Source organism: Corvus kubaryi, unplaced genomic scaffold (genome assembly GCF_017639235.1).
Source record: "Corvus kubaryi isolate FWS band 111438036 unplaced genomic scaffold, C.kubaryi_AGA036_p1.0 37334, whole genome shotgun sequence".
NCBI classification, from domain to species: domain Eukaryota; kingdom Metazoa; phylum Chordata; class Aves; order Passeriformes; family Corvidae; genus Corvus; species Corvus kubaryi.
Window position 1 is genome coordinate 5,890,926 of NW_024581108.1, and position 27,623 is coordinate 5,918,548.

Below are 27,623 nucleotides of genomic sequence, written 5' to 3' on the forward strand. Positions count from 1 at the left end.
CTCTCAAAAGTGCCCTTACAATCCATCCTGCCATGGACAGTACAGCTGTATTTTGTGCCACTGGGTGAAGTTTTTTGTCAGTTACAATATAAACAGGAAAGATTACATCATTAATAAATATTTAATATTATGGCTACAGTGGGATTTTTTTTTTAAGAGCAAACTGGTAGCTGTCTTAAATCAAGCCAGTAGTGATAAAACCTGGGAATAGAAAGAAATTCAGATTCATCTTCAATTTCTCTTCTATTTTGGTCCTGTCTTTTAAATAAGCAATATTTTAATATCAGTTCTGTGTCTGAAGTCCAACATAAAAAAAAAAAACAACCCCAAAAAAATCCTCCTACAGCACCAGGAGATCTGCAGTAACATTGAGCTAGTTTGTTAATAATGAAAGTTGCTTGAAGAGGGTTTGGAGAGGTAAATTGTATTGCTAGGTAAGTGAAAAGTGATGGTTTCTATTTTTATGACCTGACTTGCTCTGAATCAGGGAAAAACTCTGATCTGTTTTAATAAGATAGACTACAGATATAATCTAAATAAGCTACATTTCTTATTTGCATAAGGTTCTCTCTCTGTAAGAAATTTAAAGGCCATATTTCTCCTGTATTATTATGTAGTGGCTGCTTACCAGCATCATAATTTTTTCTAATGCTAAAGAAAAAAAATGGAGAAATTAAAGTTAGGCATGTTTATTAAAGGGAAGAGGTTGCTCAGTGCAGATTAAATTTTTAGGGGATTTTGATGTCTCCTTTTAAGAGCATGCACAGATAATAATTCTGAACCTTGCAGTTCAGTTAGGACTGATTGGTAGAAAGGATATTCTACCTTCAATGCAGTAGCCTAAAAATCAAGTTGCTGCCAAACTTTGAAGAATCCCATTGCAAATCATGAAGCCGTTAAGCTTTCTCATAACCAATTTATTTTTCACATTTGAAAAATGCCCCTGTCTCAAAAATGGATGAATTACTTTCCTAAAACTGTTTTTGAAATGACATTCGGAGGGAGAATTTAATCTCAAATATTTAAAGTGTAGTGTAATGAGAGCAACTGCAAGATTACATTGAGAAGTGCTTTCTTATATTAACTATGGGTATTTCTGTGAGCGCTATCTATACTGAAAATGACATAAATAAAAAAGTAAATGCCATTCTCTTTTTTCTTTTCTGATACTATTTAAATGCTCCTTCAAATGGGATTAATTTTAAGTTGTTTCTATAAGAAAACTGGGCTATCAGACTAGTGATTTAATGGATAAATGTCTGTTTAAAAAGATTAATTTTACCCTGGGATGTCAGTGAAGACTCTGGCTCATTGTGCTCTGCAATAGTATAGTATATTTCACAGCTGTGGGCTTTGATGGAGAGCAGCTTGCCCTCTGCTAGGTAGAATGTCTCTCTGGGGAATGTTCCCCGTAGTACTTTAGATGATAACCACTTCCAGAAAGTGTAATGGATGACAGAAGAAACCACAAGATAGTTTGACCCATGCCAGTTTGAAGGCTTTAAAATTACTGACCTTACTCTAAACTTACAGTTGATTTTTTATTTTTACTCCCCTATGTAGAAAATGGAATACAGGTGTTCTGTGATTTCTACCAGAAAGGCTTGCAGCAGGATGCCCTGGAGATTCTGTGTAAGTAGAGTTTCTTGTATAAAGTGTCTTGGTGAAGACAGAAATGTAGATCACTGTCATGGAGTTGTTGCCACGCAAGAGATCATGAGGTAGAGAATTGGTTCTAGTTTTGGATGGTCATAAAGTTCCCCTGTTACCATCTGAACAACCAAGAGTGACAGGTGTGAAGTGATCCCCTGCACTTTTGTACTTAAAGCTGGCTTTAAACTTGCTTATCTAGGCCAAGTTGTGCTGTCACAAGAGCATTCAATGAAAGTCAGCCTCTGCTGAGCCCCCTCCGTGTGCTGCTGTGGCTGTGTTGCCAGTGCCATCTCAACGAGCAGCTCTGACAAATCTGCTGTGCTAAGTCTGTTCTGGAGACAGAAATCACTGCAGTTTTCACATCTTTTGGGTTTTCCTCAGAGAACAACATGTAGGCAGAATTATGTGAGACACATTTACTTCACAGTAGTCCTGAGAAATTTTGCCAACCTAGAGATAAAACATACTTACCTGGTTTTGTTATTAAGATGCCATTGGAAAACTTGCATTTCACTCATGCATAAAATTGTTATAAAAAAGCAGAGAAGTCAGACTTTGTGAGGTAGACAGATATCTGGCCATCTCGACTGGATGTGTGAAATTTATTAATTTATGATTTGAAAGTGCCAACCTCAAGTGCAAAGGGTTACCAAGAAGACAGTATTAATCAAGCTTATGCATTTCTGCAAAACTTTCAATAATACCCTCTACTGGAATTGTATAGGTCTTCATAGTGTGACAGACATAATTCATTTTGGGGCTGCACCACTCAGAATTAATGAGGTTATTCTAAATTTGTGCTGAGAAAATCTTCATACCACCTTATGCTGGTATGTGCCTTTGTTGTATAGTGTGCAGAGAGGTAGATGTATATACACTTATTCAGCTTATTTATTTATCTTTAAACCTAAAGTGCATAAAGCTTAAGATCTAGTATTTTAATACTTCAATAGTCCTGAAATGTCCATAACTATAAAGGTAAATGGCCTATGAAATGATATACTTAGCATCTGTAAAGGAATAATGTGTTTAGAGACCCAATGAAATAAATCTGTCAACATAAAACTACTTTAGAGAATGAGATTTCTGTGAAGTTATTTTTTTCTACAGAATATTAGGAAAGCTGATTCACTTAGACAAAAAGAGATTAGAGAGACAAGGGTGTGTGTATGCATTTCAATCACTTGAATTAAACAAAGGCAATGAAAAAAATTCCATTTGGCCAAGGCAGTCAGTATTTGGTATAATCGAAATTACTAACAAAATTCTCACAGCAATGAAAATAATTTTAGATTTCTGAGTGTCTAAATATGGAAGAAGTATAAATGTTTCTTTGAAAGTGAAAAAAAATTCCAAGTAAGTTTCCACAATTAAGTTATTTCATTTTCTTTTGTGCTAGCTTTTATTGCTAAGGTCAAATTTGTTTCAAAGCATTTAAAAATGCAGGAATTGGAGGGGAAAGTGATATGTTTATGCTTATGCCATCCGAGTATTTTGTTAGTAATTGCAAAAGTGGCAGTATCTAAGACATCAGTGTGAAAGAAACCTTGCAGTACTTTGAATAGTAATGTAGCAAAAAGCAACAAGACTCAGGTATACATGCTATAATATATACAGCAAATCAGCTAACTCTTAAATGTACACGTATCACTTCTGCCTGAGCTAGTCTCTGAAAAGCAAAGTTTGAAACTGGGGAGGCACTCTAGAAAAGTAAGCTGTACGTCTGCTCTGGTTTTAAAATTTTCCTCTGACAACATTCATTGTACACCTTCCAAGACAGGGCAGACTATGCAGGCAACTGGCTTTGTCCTGAGGGGTCACTCCTGTGTCAGCTTGCTGCTATGTGGGGGACACCAAGCTCTAAGTTTACAAGAATTTCAGCAAAACAGTTAAGTACTAGGAAATTCCATTACATTAAATATTATTCCTGTACATAATGCTTAATATCTTTGAAAAAAACCCAAGTAGGTGAAGTACAGGATTATATTATTTGAAACAGGGTAATTTGCCTCCTGGCTGTGTGTTTATTTTGATGCTTTCTATGTATAAGCTATCCTAGTGACATATGGCATCCATTTTGGGCCAGTCAGTGCACATTCTCTTCTTTTAAGATTAATATTTAATAATTAAATATCAGATCCAGTTCAGTAGTATATTCAATTGCAAATTTGAACATACCCTTAAAGAGTAAGAATAGAGGGAAAGGTCAGATGATATCATCAGTTGCTAAGAACAGCTACAGGGTTTGAGAAGTAGGCTGAGGAGAAAGGAACGTTTCTTGGACAGGAGCCAGAAATCTGCACTGTGGTGAAAAATTTTTCAAGTTCTACGTACGATATTTCCATTTAGTGAGGATTGCACCATCCAGCTTTCAGGTATTAAAAGCAACAGCAGCTTCAAGAATCTTGTTTGTCCACATTTTCAATTGTTAGAAAGGCTGGTGTTACCTTTGAAGCAGTGAGACCTATAAAGAAATGATCAAATGGTTAAATAAGACATATGTTTGCTCTCATCCTTCATTTAGAGAATGAAAACATTCTGGTGGGATGTATTCTTGGATGGCGTAGCTATTATTATGTTATCTGAAATTATGTTATAAGATTTGATATTTCAAGCCTATTCAGATACTTTTCAGGGTTTTTCAATACAAAAGCATTTAGCCCTCAATGTATCTAATAAAGTGAATTCATTGAGATGATGGGTTGAAGATTAAAGAACTAAATCTTGCAATTATTGCAGCCATAAAATATTCTAGGTAATAAAACTGAGAAACATTTTATAGAATGATTTAGCACCTTTGGTAGTCAATGGGAAGAAACAAATGAGATTGGTCCTAATGAATTTTCCTTGGAAATCAAGGAAGTCAGAGTGAGTTTTGAAATCAGTGTGAACAAGGCACACAACACTTAAACCCCCCCAGTATGTCTATAATGCAAAGCAGATGCTTGCAAGCATTTCTGAGGTAAAACTGCAAAGTGTGAGCTGTGTGTGAGCACATCCCTGTGTCTGAGTGGAGCAGCCCATGGAGCGATGTGCTGTCAGGTCCAGTGCTGTGTTCTGCTAAAGAAAGCAGGGCACTGCAGGACAGGGGTCTGTAGAGGAGTCTGTACTTGAGCTCTGTGGGCACAGCAGCTTGGACATCGCCCCACAGCTCTCCAGCCTGCAACAACAGGTATTCCTTTGGTTTCCAAGCTTTATGCAAACTTCCAAAGAGTAAAAGTCTATATATTCTCCACAGTGTTTATTCATTTTGCATTTCAGTACTCTCACTGCCATTCCTATTGGCAGCTCTTTTTAAAATTGTAACCTACTCAATTGCCAACTTTCATTATAATCCCAAATTTATAAATAAAAGAAAATGACTGCTAAAAACAAATAATCAAAGCGCTTGGCTGACTATAGAGATGTGTTATTACAGATCTCTTTGTTTGCTGTGAAAGCGCTTGTCTTTTCTTTCCAAATGCTAGTCTAATTTTCATAATAATGATTTTAGCTTTGCCCTCCTTTTTTGAAACAGCATTAAATTAAAAAATGAGTATGTTCAAGCGGTCAAATCTGTTGGTGGCAAAACATACTTAATTCTTAATGGGAGTATAACCTTATTAAAGGCTGAGCGAAAACTGAATGATGTCCTTACAAAGAGAGAAATAATGCAGCTTGTTCCTGGCATAAATAGGGGGAGGGGAAAGGGGAGAAGCGTAAGCTATAAACAAATCTGTGCAATGGAGGCAAACTTGGTGTCTAACAGGAAAAGTGTCTTGTGTACAGTAATGACTGTGGGAATAGTGACTGATAGCAGTGAGTGATTGGCACAAGAGAGGCTGCTGTGGTGACCCTTGAAAAAGCAGTTTTCTTCCATAGAGTCAGTGCTCCTCAGTATCCTTGGCTGAGGAAATAAATCAATGGACACTTCCTGAAGTGTATAACCATGGTTTTTCTAAATGGCAATGCAGCCTTTGAATAACACAGTAAATCATATGCAGCTAAAATATTTTGAATTTGGTATGCAGAAACCTGATTCTCAGGTGCTGGAAGATGAACTTCCACTGGAACAAGGTAGATTTACATAAGCTGACAAACCAGTACTTTAACTTCAGCAGGAACAGAAAACAGTAATTGATATTTAAAAAAAAATACAATTATAAAGAATCATAGTAATTTCATATTTCCTATCTGAAGTTAATGAGAGTACATAAAATAACAGTGAGCCAAAAATATTTATTTCCCAGAGACTCCAAAATGAGCTTAGTTGTGATGAGATTGGTTACTATTTTTAATGGAAAAGAGAAATAATGAGGGAGAAATTTTAAATTAATATTTTTAATTAACACTCCTGTCTTTACAGCAAAGAGGAAAGGTGTAAAGAAGTGTTAAAAATTAAGTATGTGGACACCCAAACAAGTCACCCTAACTTTTAAATATGAAGTCAAAGTTGACTGATTTGCAAATGAATTCTAGATATGGATTTTCTTTTCAATGATTCATCTGATGTTTGGAGGTTTAGATGGTGATTAGTGGTAAAAATTTGTATTGCTTGTATACATCTGCCCGTTATGGAAGATGACAGCCAGTTTCCATGTGCAGCACCCTAACCATGCTCCCACGGGAGTGTTTCTTGGGGAGGATAGGGAGTAATAACTGTAACACATAAGTAAACTTCCAAAAGAAATGTTTGGGTTTTCTTTTTTTTTTTTGGCAGACTCTTTGCAAACATCCAGAAGCTCAGTGTTTGAAGGGACAGTCACATCAGTATCTAAGGAAATAGTCAGTGTAATTGGGTGTAATCATTGCTATGGCAACAGTATCTTCCAGATCAGTGGATAAAATGCTTGTTCCAAACTTGTGTCTGTAAGTTGTAAGTAGACTTTATTTATCCTCTGTTTTATTTTCTCCTCAATATTCTCAATCACCACAATGAAGCTTCTAAAGAGCACTTGTAAAGAGCACAGTACAACAATTGGTGAAGCAAGTGGGTTCAACAATTCCTATATTGACACAATGAATTCAATAGAAAACTAATTAATAATAATAAAAATAATAATAGCACTTTGCCCTCTATGGTTTCTTTCATCAAAGAAGCTCAAAGAGCTTTGCAAATATTAATTAAGCCTCAGAACACCCTGATAAGCATCTCTCTCTTCTCATTTTCTCCCTGTAACTAATATTAATTTCTGGATTACAGTGAATCAGAACTACAAATCAAGAAAGACTGGAAGGTAAAAAAATCCCACCTCGTACTGTTTTAAGGTTACCCACAGAATTAAAGCCAGCACAGGTGAAACCAAGTGTAACATCTGATGCTCTGCAGAATAATCTGTGCCCCTGCCCCTGAACTCTCATTTGCGTGAAGTGTTTCTTTGGTCCACAGTGTGTGCAGCCATCTGATCAGATTTTTTTTATCAACAAATAATCCTTTCTTAATCAGTAAGGTGTATTGATTGTTCTTACTACTATATTTACAGTGTAACACACAGATTTAGACAAAGTGATTTTATTTTTTAATTCTTATTTTAAGAAAGTATTCCGCAAAGCTTAATAAAGAGGTCATATATTCTAGTGTGCAGAAGGCTGGTCTAGGATCTTGAGATCTAATCCTGTTTGCAAATGGCTTGAATTGTAGCTTTGGAAAAATATTTTAATCTCATTACTTCAATTTCCTGCTTTGGAGAAGAGATAAATAGTATTTGTTTATATTCAGGGTTTCTAGAAGGATTATTTAAATGTTGTTTTAAAGACAGTGTGGCTGAGTGCACTGTCTCTGAACAGGAACAAGGCAATTATCTGTTTATTGAGGCATTTATTTATTATTCCCTAATTTTATGAGTTTGGGCCATTCTACAGAGGACAAGATTTTGGTGAGATTTTTTCCTACAACTTTATCAGCAGCTTCCACTTCCTGATCTCACTTTATTCACCTATAAAAATGCAATAATCCTAATTATTTTCCAGTGCAAAGTCAAATCTTGTCAGGCTTATAGCAAGTGCACAGTGTCATTCCCAAGTGGTGTTTTCTTTGGTTCTTGGATTGCTACTTCCTGTTTCCCATCGCTACTCCTCACCTCACAGTCCCTTTGTATTTTTGGGCCCCACACTGTTCTTCAGGTGAGTAACAGCTGCATCTGATTGTCCATACTGGCTTTTCACATGCAAGAATGAGTTAGTATCATCTCTGAGTCTGATCTGGTGAAAGGAAGAATGTCTAAATTCAAATTATTCACAGAAAGCTGTTTCTTCTGGTTTGTGCTGTTATTTCAGACAGCCAAATGATTTCTGCTCAGGTAAAGACAGCAGTGTGGTGCCACTGCACAAGCTGCATGTGCTTGCTCAGGGCTCTGTGAAAGTCACTGGTTTGGCAAACAGGCTCTGCGGTGTCACTCACATTCCTTCTCGTCTTCTGACTTTTACGCAGAATTTCATTTGCAGACTGAACTTGAAGATCTTAAACTAAAACTCTCCTGGACAGGAATGCAAATGTGAGAGAGGTGAAGAGAGGTGAAGTGACCTTTAGGTAGCCTACTTCTCTGACAAATATTTCTCACTCGTTGGAAAGCTGTGGCGCAAGTTCTGACGCAGTTGTTTGCAGCAGCTCTTGTCAAGAAGTTGGGGTGTAAAGATGTTTGTCCTGGTTCTCCTGTGGACAATTTTAGAGAAACACAGTATTGCTTAATTCTAATGAAGTACATGCAAATATTTGATTAGTCACTGCAGGATACAATTGTAGATGGTCTTTTTAAATACAGGAAAACATTTGAAGTTCTTCTCCTACCTGTTCACAAGCCCAGAAAGGAGACTGTTCAGATGCCCTTAAAGTGCCTGAGCGTGTAGTTTTAGCCCCCTAAAATGTCTAACTTCTAAGGGAAGTTAGGAGTCTGACTGTGAGACATGCAGTTTATTAAGACCTGTGCTAGTGAATGCCCAAGGTGCTTGGGTGTTCACCACCTGGGAGTACTCTCACTGTCTCACCTGGGGCATTCTAAACTATATCCTGACAAAATCTCTCTTTCCAGTAATACTTTGAGACATTAGGCTTCCTGGCAATGCTCTGGACTGTACAGAAACTGGTTGTTTAAAGGAGATGGTCTAAATAGAACTTTTGGGTCTAATTCTCTGTGTTATGATAAAAATGGGGCGGTATAGGGAAAATATGAACTGAAATCTATTCTGGTCACTATCAAGGACAAAAAATGGTAAATAAAAGCAGTCAGAATTGATTTTTTTTAAGTATTAAGATTAATAAGGTAAATGTTTTTTGTTGCATTAGGGCCCCAAATTAAGAATAATTATCTTTTCAGGTGGAAATTTGTAGTTGCTGAGATTACTCATTTGTACAAAATTAGGTACCTTAGTAATTCTCTCCAAGTTTGTGGTCCAAATATATGATACTAGGAATTTTAGGCATATGTGCATGTATTTTAAACTGTATTTCACAAGAAGTTGTATAACAAATAGTTCCAACAATTATTCACTGCTGCATGAGTTCAAAGAGCAAATTTACAATTAGGCTCACTCAGAACTTGCATACTTTGTAAAGTTGTGAATCGAAAATCTTGGATGAGGACTGCATTCTCTTGAAACAGCTCTTGAAATTTGGAAATTTTTTTAAAGAATCTTTTGAAGTCTAAGGATAAGGTAAAGAGAAAAAATTTCTTGATCAATTTATTTTACCATAAAAATATCCTACTTAGCTGTTGCAGACTTAGCTGTTGCCTCTTACACAGACATCAGTGTTATAACAAAAACACCATGCCAGAGGTGGCATATTTGGCACAATTATGAATATAATATCCAGCTAATGATTTAGTTGTCTATTTCCCATAATTTTTTTGATCCTATAGGATAACATAATACTTATTTCTAGCACATATATAAAATTTGCTGTTTTGACTGAAGCACCTTAGCAGAGCCGTCTTTCAGCAGTTCCTTCGGGTTTCAGGTTTCATCACCATGCTATTACTGTGGATTAATTAGCCTTTCCCAACAGAATGGTGGTGTTAGAATATGAATGAAGTCCTGCAGCAATCCCTTTCAAGTGTGGGATCACTGGGTTAATCTCTACATGAAACAGTTTGGTTACTGAATGGAAGAGCTGCCATGTGGGCTAAAGCTGGCAAAGTCAATATATTTTAAGAGATTTAGTAAGACATGCTCTTCTGAAGTAGCTTCACAAGAACTGTGTGGTCTGCAATAATTTAATAAATTGGAATTAGTTTTATATCTAATTGGAGTGCAGCTTTAGGATCCATCCTTTCCATTTGCTGTATGACAAAGACCTGAAGTAATTGAGTGTACTCCTGGGCTGTCACCCTGGGAGCAGACAGAGTAGGGAGGGTGCTGCTTCAGGTTTTCCTGATATATTCCAGCTACTACAGAAACATTAAATGAACCCCAAGTTATTAGCCTGTGGTTTCATTATCTTTTCTCTGACAGAGAACAACCACCTGACACAGGGGCTATACGCAATGCCCACACAGGGATCTGAATTTGGCATCAGTATCACCCAGTTAACTGGAGGAGCAGCCCTAAATCCCCTCCCTGCCACTGTGTGAGTTTTCAGTCAAGGCTGCACACTTGGCTTCCCCTGTCTGCTCACTGTCATGCTTGTCATGCTTACTTACTGTTAATATTTTGGGCATCCTACAAAGTGTTAGTAACTGAATTCTTCCCACAAATGCCATATGCCATGACCTCTAATGCTAATATTCTCACCTGAGTGATTTTACCCTGCTGACTTTCCCAGACTGGCAAAGGGGCAGGGCACCTGAGAAGTGGCAACGAGGGGAAAGGCACATCAATTGTTATGAGCATTTTCCTCAGGGAGAGCTAAACTGGAGCTGGATGTGTGACTTGTGGCTGGAATGAAAGCAAAAGGAATGTGATCCTTGCATCAGAAAGGATGTGGACGTTTCTTGGTGGGCAAGCATTCTCAGTGGAAGCCTGCTAAATATTCTTTCTTAGAACAGTCATTTTTGTGTTTATTTTTCCATTAAGTGGTCATTGTCCTACCCAGGTATACACCCTCCCTAGCCAGAAGGACAAAACTGTATAGGGATTACTTCATTTTAAGTAAATATTCTTTGCTCTTATGCTTGTACACTGTGAAATCATAGTTCAACAGCAGTAACTGAAGGGGGTCATACTTGTTTTGCCTGATTTCCAATTAAGTTTAACAGAGTGGGTACAAACCTCTAACTCAGACATTATTTGGTTTACCTTCCACTTAGGGCTGTGAAAGAAACATGAGAGAAAAGGAGAAACCTGTGAAAAATATGAAAAAATAAAGAGGGTGGAGGAGAAGGGGGAGTTATAGTACCTGCCTGCCTATCTTTCCATAGGTACACAGGCTGGGGGCAATCACTAGCTATCAGTTAAGTAGCCTGGTGAATAATTTATAGCCAAAAAGAGTATTTCAGCCCTTTCAGTAGATTATATTTTCTATCGAAGATATCAAAATTGCTTTTTTTTTTCAACTCTATACATACTAAAAAGAAACACTAGCTGGAAGAGAGAAGTTGCCAATTAGTAATAAATCTTGCTGTGGTTCCTAGCACCAAATTTTCATCTTCCTGTGTCCTGCTTGCTGTCTCACACCTGCTTTCTTTACTCGTGTGGTTGTGGGGGGCTTCCATAACAACACCCACTTTCATTTGCAGGAGGGGATGGATGAAGATTCTAATGGTGAATAAGATATGCCCCCTCTCCTACAGTGAACAAAAGTGAGCAGAAATTCAAACCTTCAGTCCTGAACCTGCAAGAGGGTGGGCAGGGGCACATCCTTGTGCTCAAGACCCCCAGGGAGTCTTTCAAATGATGCCTCTGCCCCCTCTTCCTTCTGATAAAGCAGGGGAAAGCAAGAGGGCAGCCTGAGCTTTAGGAAGTGTGTCTATGAGGAAAGGGCTACGCTCGAAAGGCTGACAGGATATGCATAGCCAAGACACACAATTTCTACAGTTTTTTACCTTTTCTAAAATATTTATTTATTTGTTACAGAGTAACAAAGATGCCAAAAATATCCTGAGGGTTTTTATTTTTTGAGAATTGCCTCCTGTTAGAACTAATTTCAGTACACCTGAAGCATTGCCATCTTCTTTTTTTTTATTTTGTTTTTTTGTCACTGAATGATTTCAGCAGAACTGCCTGTTAAACATTTATTTTCCTTTTATGTTTTTCTCTTACACAGAATGAAAACTGTTTACTGTACAGGAAGAGCTTGTCTCCCTACTTAGTATGCAACATAATTTAGTGCTTAGATTACCTATTCTGTAATTTTGTATGTGTATACACAGCTAAATATGTACTTCTCAATAGCACTTAACCTTCTATGAGCATATGCTGTAAGTCTAAGGTGTTTGCACAATGTTTATCCAACTCGGTAAAATTCTAAGATTTAGTGATATAGAAAACTTAATGTGTTTTTTAATTTGGTAGGTGGAGAGGGGATCCTGAGATCAGCTGGAGAGCTCTTTGTCTTGGTTCCTGAGGATGCTTTGAAGTGCAGCTAAGCAGGAGTGACAGTTCTGCTGTGTGGTGCTGCTGCCAGTTCTGCTGCTGTTCCACCACCATCTCTAAACAATGTATTTTGAAAATTGACAGATCTCTTTTAAGTAGAGTTTTAGCCCTACTGGATATTGTAAAATAGTAGTGGCATTAGATGATGCTTTTTATATTTTGTCTTCAGTTTGTTGATTATTCTACTGAAAGCAGTCTGCGATTTTAAATTTGAGCTGATGGATGAAACTGTACAGCTGAAGAGACACAGCACATGTGGCAGGTTTGCAATAGGTTTGTTCATCTTCCTATGCTAAATGACTGAACATCAGCCAGAGTGAAATGGCATTAAAGGTCTAGGTCTAGTGAGCTGGCAAAGAGATATTCCCTGAGATACTAAGAGATGGGAGGCGTTTGGTAGGAATTATTGTACTATTATTCTGCAGATGTTATGGCAATAGGTCTAGTGTCTGTTCTTTGGGGACTTAAATAGAAGGACTTAATTGTTCTATTTTAATTCATTTCATGCCTCAGCCTAACTTATAGAATTTGGAGAGAATAAGAATGGATGAATCAAGTTTTATTATCATCTTTATTATCATTGGCAGGTGTACTGTAATGGAATTTTTTTTTCCTGTTGTCAGCAGCCTCAAATCTAACCTTAATTTTTAACATTTTCATTGTTTGAAAATGCAATTGACAGAGAGAAAATATTGTCTGAAGGAAAGCTAAAAATGACTTCTGGAAAAAAATTAATGCTATAAGCAGAAGGAAAAAGCAGCGAAACTCTAGTAGGACTGCTTGTTAAAGATAATGCTATCAGATTAAAAGGAAATTATTAAAAAATTAATCTACAGATATGGAATTTCCATGTACTGACTATACACAACGGAAGAAGACAAACTTTGTAACTTTCACCTCTCTTGGTAAAGCAACTTCTTCATCTTTTTTCCTTTTTGATCTTTAGAACTTTATTTTTAATTTTTTTGTCCTGAAGTACCATGAGAACCATAAGCAAAGCTGTCCTGTATATATTTTTTCCTACAAGTCACTGTCACCATAAGATTGAAAGACACAATACTATATGCTGCTTGTGGCAACCGATTTGGTGTAGCATGAAATGGAAGTGAAGGAATTCTGCAGGCGTCTGCTGTTGTATAAAGGAGGGGAGGCCTTCAAAATCTCTTAAATGAAGCTCTGGAATTCCGGCAGACTGATGAGTTGAAAGAGAACCAAGCCATAGGCACAGCAGAGGCAATAGTCTTGTGCTCAGTTCTGTCGTGTGCTGGGAGAATAATGTGGCTAAATATGGGAAACAGGTCATGTGAGGAATGAATTCTGTGGGCTTCCAGGGGGTTCTGTTGGTCCATACAAGCAGCACATCTGGTGGTACCGGGCTCTGCTGATTCCTTAGGCATGCACTCAGTTTCATCCAGACTTAGAGTCTGTATTTAGAATCAGGTAAATTTCATGTACAGAGAAGAATAAAAAGACCCTTCAATTATCTGCTTAAGACCTTAGGTTTTGTGCTTTGCATAATGCAGTGACCGTTTTCTCCAGAGAGATCTAATTCACTAATTACATCACTGGCATTGCCTCTGTCTCCCACTGATGCTACAAAATGAGTTATAAGATCCAGATGATCAGCTGTGCATTCAAAAATTGCACAATCAGAAATGTGTAGTATGGAAAACAATGTTAGCTCACAGCGTTTGAATAAAAACACGTTGCTGGCTTTTTAAATCCAGTTTGAATAAATATTTAAAGATCTCTGTTAAAAACAAAATAACAGAGTAACTTATCATGAGAAGGAGTCATTGTAGTCTTTTGTTATAGATATAGTAAAAGTGAGAAAACTCGTGGGTTGAGATAAAGACAGTTTAACAGGTAAAGCAAAACAAGGAACTAATTCACTGCTTCCCCTGGGCAGGCAGGTGTTCAGCCATCCCCAGGAACGCAGGGCTCCATCACACGTAATGGTTACTTGCAAAGGCAAACACCTTTCTGTGCTGAGCATGGCTCCGTATGGTCTGGGACATCCCTTGGGTCAGTTGGGGTCAGCTGTCTTGGCTGTGTCCCCTCCCAGCTCCTTGCACTCCCCCAGCCTCCTCGCTGGTGGGGTGTTACAAGGAGCAGAAAAGCTCCTCACGAGCTCTGCTCAGCAATAACAAAAACATCTCTAGATCATCAACACTGTGTTCAGCACAAATCTAAAGTAGTCCCATACCCCCTACGGTGAGGAAAACTGACTCTGTTGCAGCCAAACCAGCACACTCAAGGCTCCACTGAAAGGAGTGTTATTGAAAAACAGAAGGAAGTCATTGTATGCATATGTATAATGCAGATGATTCCCTGCTTCATGAAACTGAATAGTCTGGAAAAACAGTGCAGCAGGAGAGAGGAGATGATAAAGAAACAGGAAAGTGATTATATTTACTACAATATGGGGCATTTATAATTTAAGATAAATACAAATTTTTTTTTTAAGACTGTCTAATACTGATGTGCTCTTTGGCTTTCTGTCTGAACAGGCAGCTTTAATCTGATTTTTGGTGCATTTCATTTCATACCTAAACTTTCCAATTTGCATCAAGAAAAACTATAGCACAATGACTTTATGGAGACTGTAAAATATGTATTTTATTCTTTCTTTTGAAAGACTGCTCATCATTAAAGCTCTTCTTAGGGCCTTAAAACAGATTGCTTGGGACATGAAACATGAGGTTTTAAGATGACATTGCTGTCATCTTTTGATTGATCTGTTATTACTCTAACAAGTCACATTTGTCTGCTAGCTTTAAAGCTTCTTTTAATCACGGGTCATAGTCTTTGATGTTCATGGCTACCTTTCATCCCTTTTCCAAAATTCTCTTCTCTACCTTCCTGACATGCCCAAACCATAATTCTCAGTGCTGCTAAATCCACGCATCAGACATTTTCTGTGTACTCAGAAATAGTTTTACAATTTTAACTTCATTTCAATTTTAGTCTTAGTATAAGAACTGTCTGAACTGTTGCTTTTAACCTTTGTCTTTAAATATTTCTCTCTGTGTGCCTAAGGTTTGTGTTTATTGCTTTTTGGATAATTTTGTTTCATCTGTTCATTACACCTCTAAAAGAGCTAGCAAAACCTTTTAACTATTTGTTAGTTAAATACTAACTCCTCCAAAACTTTATAAAGGACCTGTATGTGGACTAAATTCTGCCATTTGGATTAGAGTGCTATGGATATCTCTTCCCTGGTGCTGGTGGTGATGCCTTCTCTTCTCCTTGTAAAGTGTCCATCCATCATGCCTGGCATTCATAATCTCATCTTGTTCCCCTTTCACTGGGATTACTCTTACAGCCAAATGCAGCCTAACGTAAGGTAGATCTCACTCCTTCCTCACTCTCTGTCTGAGGATACATCCAGGCAGCGAATGAAGCACATTCACCATGAATCAGCATTAGGGGACTTAAATAATGTACCACAAACCTGCTGGGGCTTGTGCTCAAAGCAGTGCCTTGATTTGATTTTGGAGTGTGTGGCATAAAGGCCAGCACAGCAGATAGCCACTGTATATATAAAAAACTGCAACGCTATGACTCTTACACCTAGTTTTCATCTGTCCTTTATTGTAGGATGTGGACAAGTTGAGGGACTATTAGAGGATTTTAAAATGTTGTCTCCTTTAATCCTTCTGTTGTAATCATCCCTAACAACAGGAGCCTTAGCACGTAGCTGTGCATTAAGTGTTTATTGCAACAGAGCAGAAGTTATGCATTTCATTAAACTATTAAAACCTGGGCCTAAATTTGGAAAATGTACTGGCTCTGCAGATCTCAGATTCATTCAGTCAGAAGTATTTGGTACCAGGGATCAACTGAAGAAAATTAGAGAAACAATAGGTGGCTCAGCTTTTTAGTTTTCTTTTTCCTATCCAGTTGACAGCAAAATCCTACAATAATAGAGTGAGCTACAATGGCATCTAATGATTTTCTGGGAAGCAGGGAGAACACTTCAGCAGGGAACCAGAAGCCATGTCATACTGATGCTTTAGATGCTAAAGTTTAAAACTCAAAACCTCAGCAGCTGGTGACTAGACATACTGAGGAAGGAAAAAGTAGCCCTGTGTTTATTCACCAACTCATATTTTACTAAAATTTATAACATCCCAATTTCAAAACACCAAATAAACATATGAAATGGGGAGAGGTTTAGGCCGACTTTAATCCAAATGAGGATTATAGACTGCAGAAAGTTACTTCTTGGACACTATGTCAGACATCTTTGGTTATTCAATTGAAGCAAATTTCCTAGGCTGTTATTTTCAGTAATTTTAAATTAAGAAGACTTATTTAGTCTTTTTTTAAAATACAAAACATTAAACAAATTATTTATTACAAATTAATAATAATTAATTCTTTAAAAATTACAAAACAATTCATGGAGCAGCAGAGTGGAAGAAATGTCAGCCTTTCCACTGAGTATGGGTGTAAAAAAACCTAATTAATACATACTTCCTTCATATGTAAAATTTTGGGGTGTTTTTATTTTGCTTCCGTGGTTCCCAAATATAAGTTTTAAGTATTCTATGAGACTAGTCTACAACAAGAACTTGTACTCTTAAGACAGGTGGTTTTGTTCCAGGTATTACAGACATTATTACTCTTTCTGTTAATTACCTGACCTAGCAACTCTTGGATGCAGGAATGGCAGTTACATTTTCACGTTAAAAAAAAAAAAAAGTTAATTTTTTCATTTGTTCAGCTACTCTGTGAAATGTATCTTAGTTTCTATTTCTCAAACTTTGAAGAAAAAAGTCTGAGAGGTCTGTGGAACATTAGATACATAAGATTTCCACATTGACAAAAACTCTTAATATTTTAATATTCTTATGGGTACTGAATCATTTTGAATTGCAGGAATTTGTGTGCATAACTTCTTATACATGATGTTGATAACATAGCCCTAAATTTTAGTGACAGATGGATCGACACAATTTGGATGATGATGTGCTAATCTGAATAAAAAGGCAGGTGTATTTCATGCCTGATGCAAAAGGAGTATGTGATGTTTGTTGGTAGAAAGGAAATAGTCTATGGTATCTCAAATACATTTCTCATACAGAAATATTCTTTGTGAGATGAAAATCTGTAGGATTGCCATGTTGGTACATTGTGTTAATAACTCTTTCATAGATCTTATTTTTTTATCCTGGATATGTAAACCTTTTGCCTCAGTTTCTTTATTTGCAAAAAAATTATATTTAATTATCTGGTTAGGCTTAATAACAGAGAGAAAATTCAAATTATATTCAAATACCTTGCAATTAAACAAACTACAGTATTTGGGTTTTGATACTGATAAAAAGGATAAAATCATGCCATCAACCATTTAGTATATTCCTAGCTGTATCTATTTGATTTCTGGGTAGATACTTGAATCTTTTTGTAACCAATGAAGTGCACCACTGACATAAAGATTTATTTCATTGTTTAACTCTTAAACATCCAGCAATGTAATAAAACCTGCAGAGAGGACTGAACCATAGCCAGCCCTGCGAGAGTAGTTGAGGCACTTACCTTGCATGTGGGAGACCTGTGCTCTGTAACTTTTGTCCTCCCTTGAATTCCCAGAGTACCCTGCCCATCAGCTACTGGAGCTATTCAGCTTCCCAGGGTAACCCCAATCTCTCAGGCGTCACACAGCTGTCTCCACCAGTACCTCATTTTATTTCATTCCAGTAAAAGTCTCCCTTCCCTGAACAAGTGGGGAAGATGCTGCAGACCTTTACAAAAAAAAATTATTATAAAGCTCTAATTCCTTGAATAGGATTAGAGCTGGCTCCTTTTTTTCATGACTGGTGCTTGTGATCTTGGAACAAAAGCTTTGTGGTACTTCATCCGTGTTAGATGTTTCTTGGGCCACAGTTGCAAATGTGTAGGTCAGGGAATAGAGCCAATCACGCAAGATCCGTGCACACATCAGAAGGGCCTATTAACACTACCTGGAACATTAATGAAGTGTAAAATTGAAGATGTGAATGTTTGTAAACTGAGAGATTGCTGAAGTTTTACAGTGTCAGGTTTTATTTTTCTGTTTTTTCCTTGTAGGTAATAGGGGAGCAGTAAAATGCATTTCAGCATTATGAATGAAGATAAGTATACAGTAAGTAACTTCATTAAAAATACTGAAATAGAAATACAGTTAAGAGTCAGGGCATTGTCTACCTTAGATCACTTATAAGTGGTGACTTAGAAGAAACGACTCTGAAGACTAAAGCATTACACATGCTTAGGTTTATCCTTTTTAAATTTCTTTAAAAGTTTGTGGGGAGATCTAAAGCTTCATCTCAGTTAATCTGAAAGGTCTGAACATTGTGCTTTAATGTTACATCACAGACATAGTAAAACGGTAAATTTAACTCCTGAGTTTTTTCAAATAGAAGTTGGCTTTTCTCATATGATGTTTTCTGTCACGCAGTAATAGATTTCAACCAATGAATGAAACGTTTTCAAATGTTCACTTAAAAAATCCCACAGATGTAAAAATATATACATATGTAAAATTCCATTTCAAGAAATTTAGACAGTGGGAGGGTAAAGACGGAAAAAAACGGGAAATCTCTTTTCACATAACTCATGAGCTCAGCTTCTTAAACAATTAGTACATTGGTTTCCATTGCAAACATGGGAATTACAGTCCTGGTTCTGTTGACAAGGGTGTTCTGTTAACATTATATGATGATGGTATCAGTCTTTCTTTGCTTTGCTTATCTATGGAAATCAAATTTGCTGTACCTGCTGGCATGGGCAAGAGATTACAATACAAGTGTATTTTCTGAGCCCTATGGAGGATTGTGCCTCTGCTTACAGTCTGGTGTCTGCTCACCTAGCTGACCAATGACTGGTACATTTGTTCATGGGGCAAAAAATGGAAAGCCAGATTTCTTCAACTGAATTGAAATAGTAAAGCTGGCTCTCCATTTTCCTCTCAGGAAATGGGGATGAGGATGATGCTTTAGGCCAAACTGGAAAGAGGGAAGGTTAATGGCTAGAAACAAAAGGAAATAGAGCAGCAAATTTGGTTTGATCTTTATTTGTGTTACTGTAGTGGTTTGGTTCAAAATATCTGTTACTTACTTATTTTCCTTCTGTGAGATAAGAATTAGGAGAAAGAAAAGCAGGCACAAAACTTAATATAAAGGAGTTTATTAACAGACCTAAAAGAAAGGGAAAAACTCAGATAAACCTTCAGAACACTTCTCCTCACCTTTCTCTCTTCTGCCTCTGACAACGTAAAAAGACAACCCTTGAGATTTTTTCAGTCAGTTTACCACCTCTATAATAATCTCTTTTTCGGTTCACTTAGGGAGAGGAGTCTCTCTTGCTCATGCTATGGAGACATCTCCCCGAGAAACAGTTCTCTCATGGCTTCAATGTCACCACGAGACAGCCGCCCGGGTTGGTTCTCTGCTCGCATGTGAGTCACTTCCTTCGACTTACAGCTTTCCCCACAGCTGCTTTCGAGGGTTCAGTCTTGAGCTACTGGGGTACCATTTTAAGGATGAACTGTTCAGAAGCAAAGGTTCTCTTCACCTATCTCTGGGGGCATCTTCATCTCTAGGAACAGAGGTGGTCTTCTTTTCTGGGAGCAAAGGGTCTTCATCACTTTTTCATCTCTCTCTATTCAAGCTTCTAATCAAATCACAGCTACTTCAACATTTGCTTATTTCAGCACAGGTACTTTTGCTCACAATTGCAGTTTGAATGCTCTACCCCCCATGCTTCCATGAAGTTACAGTGGGTACTCTGATGTATCATAGTCCATCACCACAGCTTTACAACAGAATTTCAGCTTCTAGGTTTGAAGCATCTCCTCTTTCTCATCTCTCGGGGTTTCAGCTCTTCCTTCTTCACTGACTTTGGTGTCTCTATGGTGTTTTCTTCACATGCCTTCACCTTTCCTCTTCCTTTGACTTGGGAGAGGATTGCTGTCTGCAGGCTTCATCTGTTCTGGAGAATCTTACAGCACTAAGAGAGTTAATCTCACCTGGGCCTTGCAGCTGGAATTCGCCTTTTGCTGTTGGTCAGGTAATTTCTGCCGAGTGGCGGCCGGAGCTCGTTTTGGTGTCGCATTTTATTTCAGCGGCTGCACTGGGAGGGGCTGGCCGAGCTGTGGGGCCGCCTGCACGGAGCAGGGCCATGGATGGAACAGGGCCATGGATGGAACAGGGCCGTGTGGCTCCTGGGTGGCTGTCTCCCGGCTGGTCCAGCCCGCACTGAGGGGGCTGTGCTGGCTGTCCAGCGAGCAGAAGCAGCTGAGATCTCAGCCAAGCCACACCGTGGCTGACCCGGCCAGGCCGCACCGAGCAGGGCCCGGCCCCGCTGGGCTGCACCGCGGGCCTCCCCCCAAAAGGGGACTTACCTTTCCAAAAGCTGGAGACAAGAGAATTTTCCCGGGGTTTGTTCGTTCTTAAATGTGGATCACAGAGGCGTCTCAAGCTTCTTAAGTGGCTTTAAAAAGTTGCCAATATTCAAACTAGCCAATTGATTGGTTCTATTGGGTCTAGAGGAAGCTGTAAGCACCTCTTTGCAAAGAATCACTTCCGTGGCTGATGGAGCCCTCTTGAACTAAAAACCCAAACTATGCTAAACCATGACAGTTACATTTATTTGGTTTTTAGAAGTTGTTCTCTTCAGATTGAATGATTTTATCCTGAAATAGACAAATGTATTGATACATGGGCTTGATGGATCCAAAAGGTGGAGAAGAGAGTCCTGTTTTCTGAAAATGTGTCTCCCAATGGGAGAGTGCATCTGATCCTACTTTAATGAATGTCACACTTGACTTGGTGGGGCAGAAGTCATGTTCTCCAGTTGCACTGGCTGCCTTTCACAAAGTTGGAGAGGAGGTACCTCATTTACTATTAATACTTGTAGCAGGCAATGGTAGGATTTTAATAGCGATACTTTGAGCATTAACAGCTGATTTCAAAATTATTAGATACTATGACCATTTTTTTAACCTTTGAAAATCTTGGTACTAAATGAAAGACATTCAGTACCTTAACATCTATTTTCTGGAAGCCAGTTTTATCACTTAGGATATTGTTTTGGTCAGGATGTGTAATCTGTGTAAATAAAGGGAAATAAATATATTCAAAACTGCGATAGTCTCAGCTTGAATAATTAGTGTGTCGGTTTTTTAGGAACTTTAGTGGGAAGTGTCAGTAAAACTAAGCACCTGTATAGATGTCAGCAGATGTTCATACCAACCACACCAGTTTTTCTGGGATTTATCTTTTTATTTCTCTTTTGTTTAAGTGCTAGACGTATTGTTTGATATATTGTCCAATTAAGATAAAAAGTGCATTGCCTTCTATTACAGTAACTAGAGAAAGAACTAATTAATTTATTTTAGTAACATGCATGTTTCCATTATTTGGATCAGTTCTCTAAATAGCCTAGTCTCTAACAGAGAAAACAAGCCTAGCATAGCTCCTGGAGTAATTTCACGTTATTCTCAAATTATCCATAACCTTATCCTCCTGACTTTATGACTGCTGTGCACAATTAATGTTGTAACTGTGAGGATAGTTCTTTCATTTGAATTCTAAAATAGAAAAAATAAAATTTTATGATTAATCAAGGTACACTGGTCAATCTCTACAGCTTTAAAAGCATCCTAAGCATTTGATTAAGTTATCCAATGAGAGCTGTGTTGCGCTTAGGGTTTCAGCATCAGTGCTATGTCAATACATGGTCAAGAATTTGTTGTTTAAACTAAGAACAGAACTGCAGCAGAAATTTATTCTCCTTTAATTGGCAAGTGCATGGAGAAGAACTGGAATTATTAACTAAATATCTTAAGTAGAAGTTAACTCATCTAGGGAATGACTTGGGTTTTTCTCAGATCTTTTGGACTTGAATAGAAAAGGATTTTCTATTACACGTGGTCAGATACCTGAAGGAACACTCATTATCCCTCCAATATTGTATTACACATGATAGCAGGAGACAAAATCCACTCTCATTATGTTTTCATCATCACAGGTTGAAAAGCATATCTCTCGTGCTTCTCTGCATAAAGCCATCAAGAGTTTTCAAATGTTAATGGTTCTTAATGAGGATAATTTCATATAACCTTTTTGTGGCTTCTTTGAAAATTAACTGTTGCTGTGTTCTTTAGATGACTTGGATCGTTCACTTTGGTGAGCAACTTATAATGAGCAAGCTACTACTAATACTCCTTTATTTCTTCATGCTGTTACGAGTCAGTTTTCAGATATTGACATAAATCTGCATCCTTGCCAGGTGGTGAAAATTACTTTCTGCTCCCTGTTTGTCTCCCTCACTAGAGATCTTAGAATTTGAGTTTGGTAAATTTGCACATTGCTCTTTTATTCCTCTGATATTTGAAGACTTGATCACCTTTCAGATAGAGGAGGAATAGGCAATTTCTCTGAATGTATTTGCTGTTCTACTAGATTAGGCCCTGTGAATATCTGATCTTCTATGCTTTCCCCACTTGGGCATGATTCTAAACAAGCATGTCAGATTCCCTGTCTGTTTTTTCTGGTGCTGAGATAGACTTGTGTTTTCTATCAAGTAAAATGCTATGCATTGATGCTGTTATGTATATGAATATCAAACTCTCATCACCTGTCTCTTTGCTTGCAAAAGGTTTTCCAAGGAAAAGAGAAAAACTGATGCAAATCGTGATGAAAAGGCTTTTGAATTTTTTTTTTCTGCTATTTTATTTCTGACAGTGTGTCTTTGCTGTCTACTTTGGATGCATGTTTTTGAGCATAAAATATCACATGAAGTGTTAACATTTGGTAGAATCTTGTAAATTTAATCTGGTTTTCACGTGGGATGTGGAAATCAATGGAAAAATATATCTGTGTTTACCTAAAATGTTTTACCATCAAATAACAAAGGTCTATTGATATGGCAAATGCAGGACAAATTCAATAAGAAATATAAAAAAGTAGCATAGGGATTTGAAAACATTCTCATGTTGCACAGTGTCGTGTTAAATCATATTTCATAATGGGAGAATAATGCAATGATACTGCAGATGATGTCCCACAAGGTAGGTGATTTGGGAACAAGTATTGGCAGGACTGTCTTGTCAATACTATTTTGTCCTACTGCCAATTCTGAGAAGAAAATATAAGCCAAGTTAAGATGTATGCATGATTGTTATTTGGTAAAGGATCTGTATACAGAAAATTATAGCTCTTGTTGCATGGTACCAAGCTTACAGTTGTTTCATTTCTGGGTCTGATAGAATTGCTGTAGAAAATTACAGATTGGCCATGTTGTTATATTGCAGCAGCTTCATTTGCTCTGTTGATTAGAGTGACTGAAGTTGTTGCTTATATATATCCTAAGGATTCATAGATGTGAAAGGTGAAGATAAGCAGCACAACAGGGGCAAATGAGACCTTAAGTCTATTACATGCTTTTTCTTTTCTGGTTTAGTAGTACAAAAATACTAAAAGAATTGCCAGCAATATTTATTTGATTAACTGTTTTTTCTCTGCAAAAATTCTTTAACTCTTTTCATCTCACAGCCAGTGCCATTAATTCACTATCATATTTGAATTTTGCTAATGCCTAAATCTTCCTTCTTCAGTCTTCAGATGTTTTCTTGCAAATATGTGTCTGTTCTGATACACACTTGGGCAGAGAGGGTTATGAAACTGCAACTTCTTCATAAAATGAAATTAAATTATTTTGTGGAAATGCTTGGAATTAGCATGGACCACGTGGATCCAACCCGGGAACAAAACTCTCTGATCTAATTCGTGGCATTCTTTTCTCTTTTTACTTGCTTTGTTTGCTGTAGTCTTTGTTTGGTTATACTGAACCGTGCCACTCAGAGAGAAAATGGGTTTGAGTGTTGAGCAGCTTTGTTTCTAACAGTCAGTACAACAGCAACAGTAATTAAAATCTCACACTATGTAATACCAATAATTTCATGTGTTCCCAAAGTGCTTTAGTAACTTTAGATTTGGATTAGTTCATCTCTTCTTGGCTAAAACGCTCACAAAGATAAAATAATCCTTACTTGTTCAAGACAAAAAAAGTAAGCATACCTTATTCAGATGGGAACTTAGAGGGGAATTTATTTCCTCATTTAAAATTCAAGTATGACATTGCTTCTACTGCACATACTCTAAAAGTGCCACGGAGAGTTTTTAATGATCATGGAAATGCACACTTTGATGTGATGCCTTTTCCAAAAATAGAGTCTTGCTGCTACACTGTCTGTCTGTCCTAGCTATAGGGCACCTGTCTGTTTGGCTCCTGGGAGCAGACAGGGCTGCAGAGATGGCTGAGAAGCAATACCTTGTGCTTCAGTTTCTAAACAAGTGATACAAAAATCTAGACAGAAGTTGAGCATCAACTTTTAAATACAGATGGGCAAGCAGGTATGGATTGGGCTGAGAAGTGTAATAGCAGCAAAAAGACAGTGTATTACACAAAGTGCTAACACATAAGCGGGAAGAGGAGATGCCAACCTAAAATTTGGCTGAATTATAACAAATATCAAGATTTTCCAAAACTTTAAATACATTAGTTTTCAATTTCCAACTCTTTCAGAAATGGAGACTATACAACTGCCAGATCCACAGCTTGACCTGCTATTATTTCCTTAGGAGCCTTTTATTTGAACACAGCATCCTTCAACCATTCAAGAGAAGACCTTGAACTCTGCTCCTACTCATAGCAGAGGTTATGCTGAGAATACTTTTGATAACACTTCTTTTCTTCTAGGGATGCTTCTAGAATATATATGCTACCAGTTTCCTTGGAGACTGACATGCAGTCAGCACAATGGCTCTGCAGCACCTGTAAATCAAACTTCAAAAGGAGACACTGTCCTTGTTAGAGGAAATGGTATGCATGGTGGCAAAAGAGGAGAGTTTTGCTTTCCCCTTGTCTTCCAGAGAATAAGATGGCTGTAGTGCTATAGAGAGTTTGAGATTACGTCAGATGGTGAAGGCTGGGTAGCCTGTGTAGCACACTTCAGACTGCCTGGAGATTTTATCAAAAAATAACGTTGGACTGCATTTAATTTGTAGAGAATAAGGCCTTGTTTTGCAAATGGGTTTGTGAATGCAGTAGTTATGGGAATAATTGTATGTGTATCATTAAGGGTTTTGATGTGAAAAGATACATTAGGAATTCTGATAAGCTTGATCATCTTTTTAGCAAATTCTTTTATCACAGATTCTGTAATCTTCATGTATCCCTTTTATGTACCCTTCCTGCACGAAGAGATGGGGCCAGTACACTGTGAGGAGATGAGTTTGGACCTGCTTTCTCCAATTCAAACACTTTATCTTTCTCCTCTGTCCTTTGCAGTGTGGTTAAGGGATATGTCCTAATGGTTTTCTATCCCTTTCCCTAATGTCAGTGTTTTAAAATGTTATTAGTTTTGGCAGTTATAAATTTGGTCAACATTTAGCTTCCCAGCTCTCACACAGATACAAAATCAAAGGACATATTTGCTTTTAGATTAGCTACTGATTCAAAAAGGGCTGAAAATAAATAATTGGAGACTCAACTTGGGAACAGGTGTTGTAATACAAGGGACGCAAAAAGGCTTCCCATGGGAACAGACACGTGGGAATTCAGGTGAACAACACTTGGTCAAATGACAATGATATATATAATCCTTATTACTCCCACTTTAGAGCGAGTACTGTTATTGCCAATATCAACATCCAAATTTCCTGTGACTTCACTTTTGGTGTCAAGTTTCTAGAGTAAATCCACAGCTAAAAATTGCCAGCAGTAGATACAAACAATTTAACAAACATATCAAATGTCCTTCACCGTCTGAGCAAATTTTAAGAACATGATGCTCAAATATTTGATTAGATAGTGCTGTGGGCTGTTCATGTGCTGAGCCTGTTGACTGAGATCCTTTTGACTGCTTACCCTTTGCTTTGTAAGGGAGGGGAGCAAGGGAGCCCCCAAGGCGAGAGTAAATGGTTATCACAGCTTTTCATGGCATTTCCAAGTGAAAATAGAGTCAACTACTGTGTGATTTTATAATTCATAGCTTCAAAATCTGATATCTTGATACCTACAACAATCAGTAAATCTACAGCTAAATGGCATTTGATCAGATATGACGCATAGCCGTAGAGCAGTCCTAATTCTTGTGTTGTTTTCTGCAGAGTCCCATTATTCTTTGATGCTGTTAGGACATGGCCATCTTTTCTTCCCCCCTCTCAGGCCTCCATCAGCCACTCCTTAAAGTCTTCTAGGAGTTATGCAGAATGAATCGGTTTCATCCACTGAGAGGCTTTAGCATGTCTGCATGATGATGTTGCATGTCTGCAGATTGAGTTAATCCTCACTTTGCATTTCCTCCCACACCCCGCAGTTTTCAAAATGCCTCACTGGCACTGGGTGCATGTATCAAATCTTTTGTTAGCAAGTCAGCTTTGTCTCAGTTCCTAGGCTAAAAACTGTCTGGCTGGAGAGTTTTGTACAGTAAATCTCACAATAGCCAGGTTGCCTCTGAATTATGTGAAATGTGTTGTAATTTTTAATGAACTGCTAAAGACTATGCAAGGCTCTCTTCTACAGAGAGAACTACACAGCCAGTCTACCAACACACACTACATCTCCTCTGACTCTGGGGACACCTGAGTGTAGATCACATGGCAGATGTACATCTGAGTAGGTGCGTGGAAAGATCCTTCAATGTCCCTTGGATGAAAGCAACAAGGAAAAAATCTGGGACTTCAGAAAACCTCAAACATCTCATAACTGTCTTGCAGCCCCGAGATGAGGCAGTAGCAGAGGGTAGGATATAGTCAGATGAATGGTTTCTCAGCCTGATTTCAGAATGATTAATGGGAGCCATTCTTGCCTCACAAGAACAACGTACAAAGCACAGCTCAGCCCCCACTGAATCACCAGGCTGTCCCTTCTCAGTTACTCTCTGGGCGTCATTCAGTCCTACATACTTATTTCCACTATAATTTTATTTTTGTCATTGGTTGCTACAACACTCGGTGTGCGTGCACACACTGTTGCTAAGAACTCTGATATGTGACACTTGCCAGCATTCTACAAGGAAGAAATTAAGGTGTTCATCACAAAATATATATTTGGTAAGTCATTGACGTAGGCTGAAAACACAGAGCCCCAAACACAGCTTGTCTACTAGAGTCAAGTAAGGCATAACTGATGGTTTGGAGAACCTGTTGTGAGTGTTGCACTGATAAAATGCAAAAAGCTCTCAAGAAATTAATTCTATCACCCTCTGTGCCCTGATTTTGTGGTTACATGAACCTGGACTTTTTGTGAACATGTATGGACACTCTTAGTGGTCAGAATGAAAACTTCTATTATTTCCCTCCATGTTTTTAAGTTGTTAGGTATGAAAATAATTAGTACATTATAGCATACATTAAACTCTTTAAAGAACTTTAATTAAATGTTCAACATAAAAGGGTTTTGCCTTTCCT

The 27,623-nt window shown here is 37.8% G+C and overlaps 1 long non-coding RNA gene across 1 annotated transcript in view; it reads left to right on the plus strand.

Annotated features, from left to right (window-relative positions):
• LOC121665594 overlaps positions 1-27,623 on the plus strand; it is a 92,818-nt gene that overhangs the window by 47,299 nt on the left and 17,896 nt on the right. Inside the window, exon 5 of the long non-coding RNA XR_006016420.1 lies at positions 18,235-18,289. This is a non-coding gene — a long non-coding RNA (uncharacterized LOC121665594). The remainder of the gene's footprint in view (positions 1-18,234; positions 18,290-27,623) is intronic.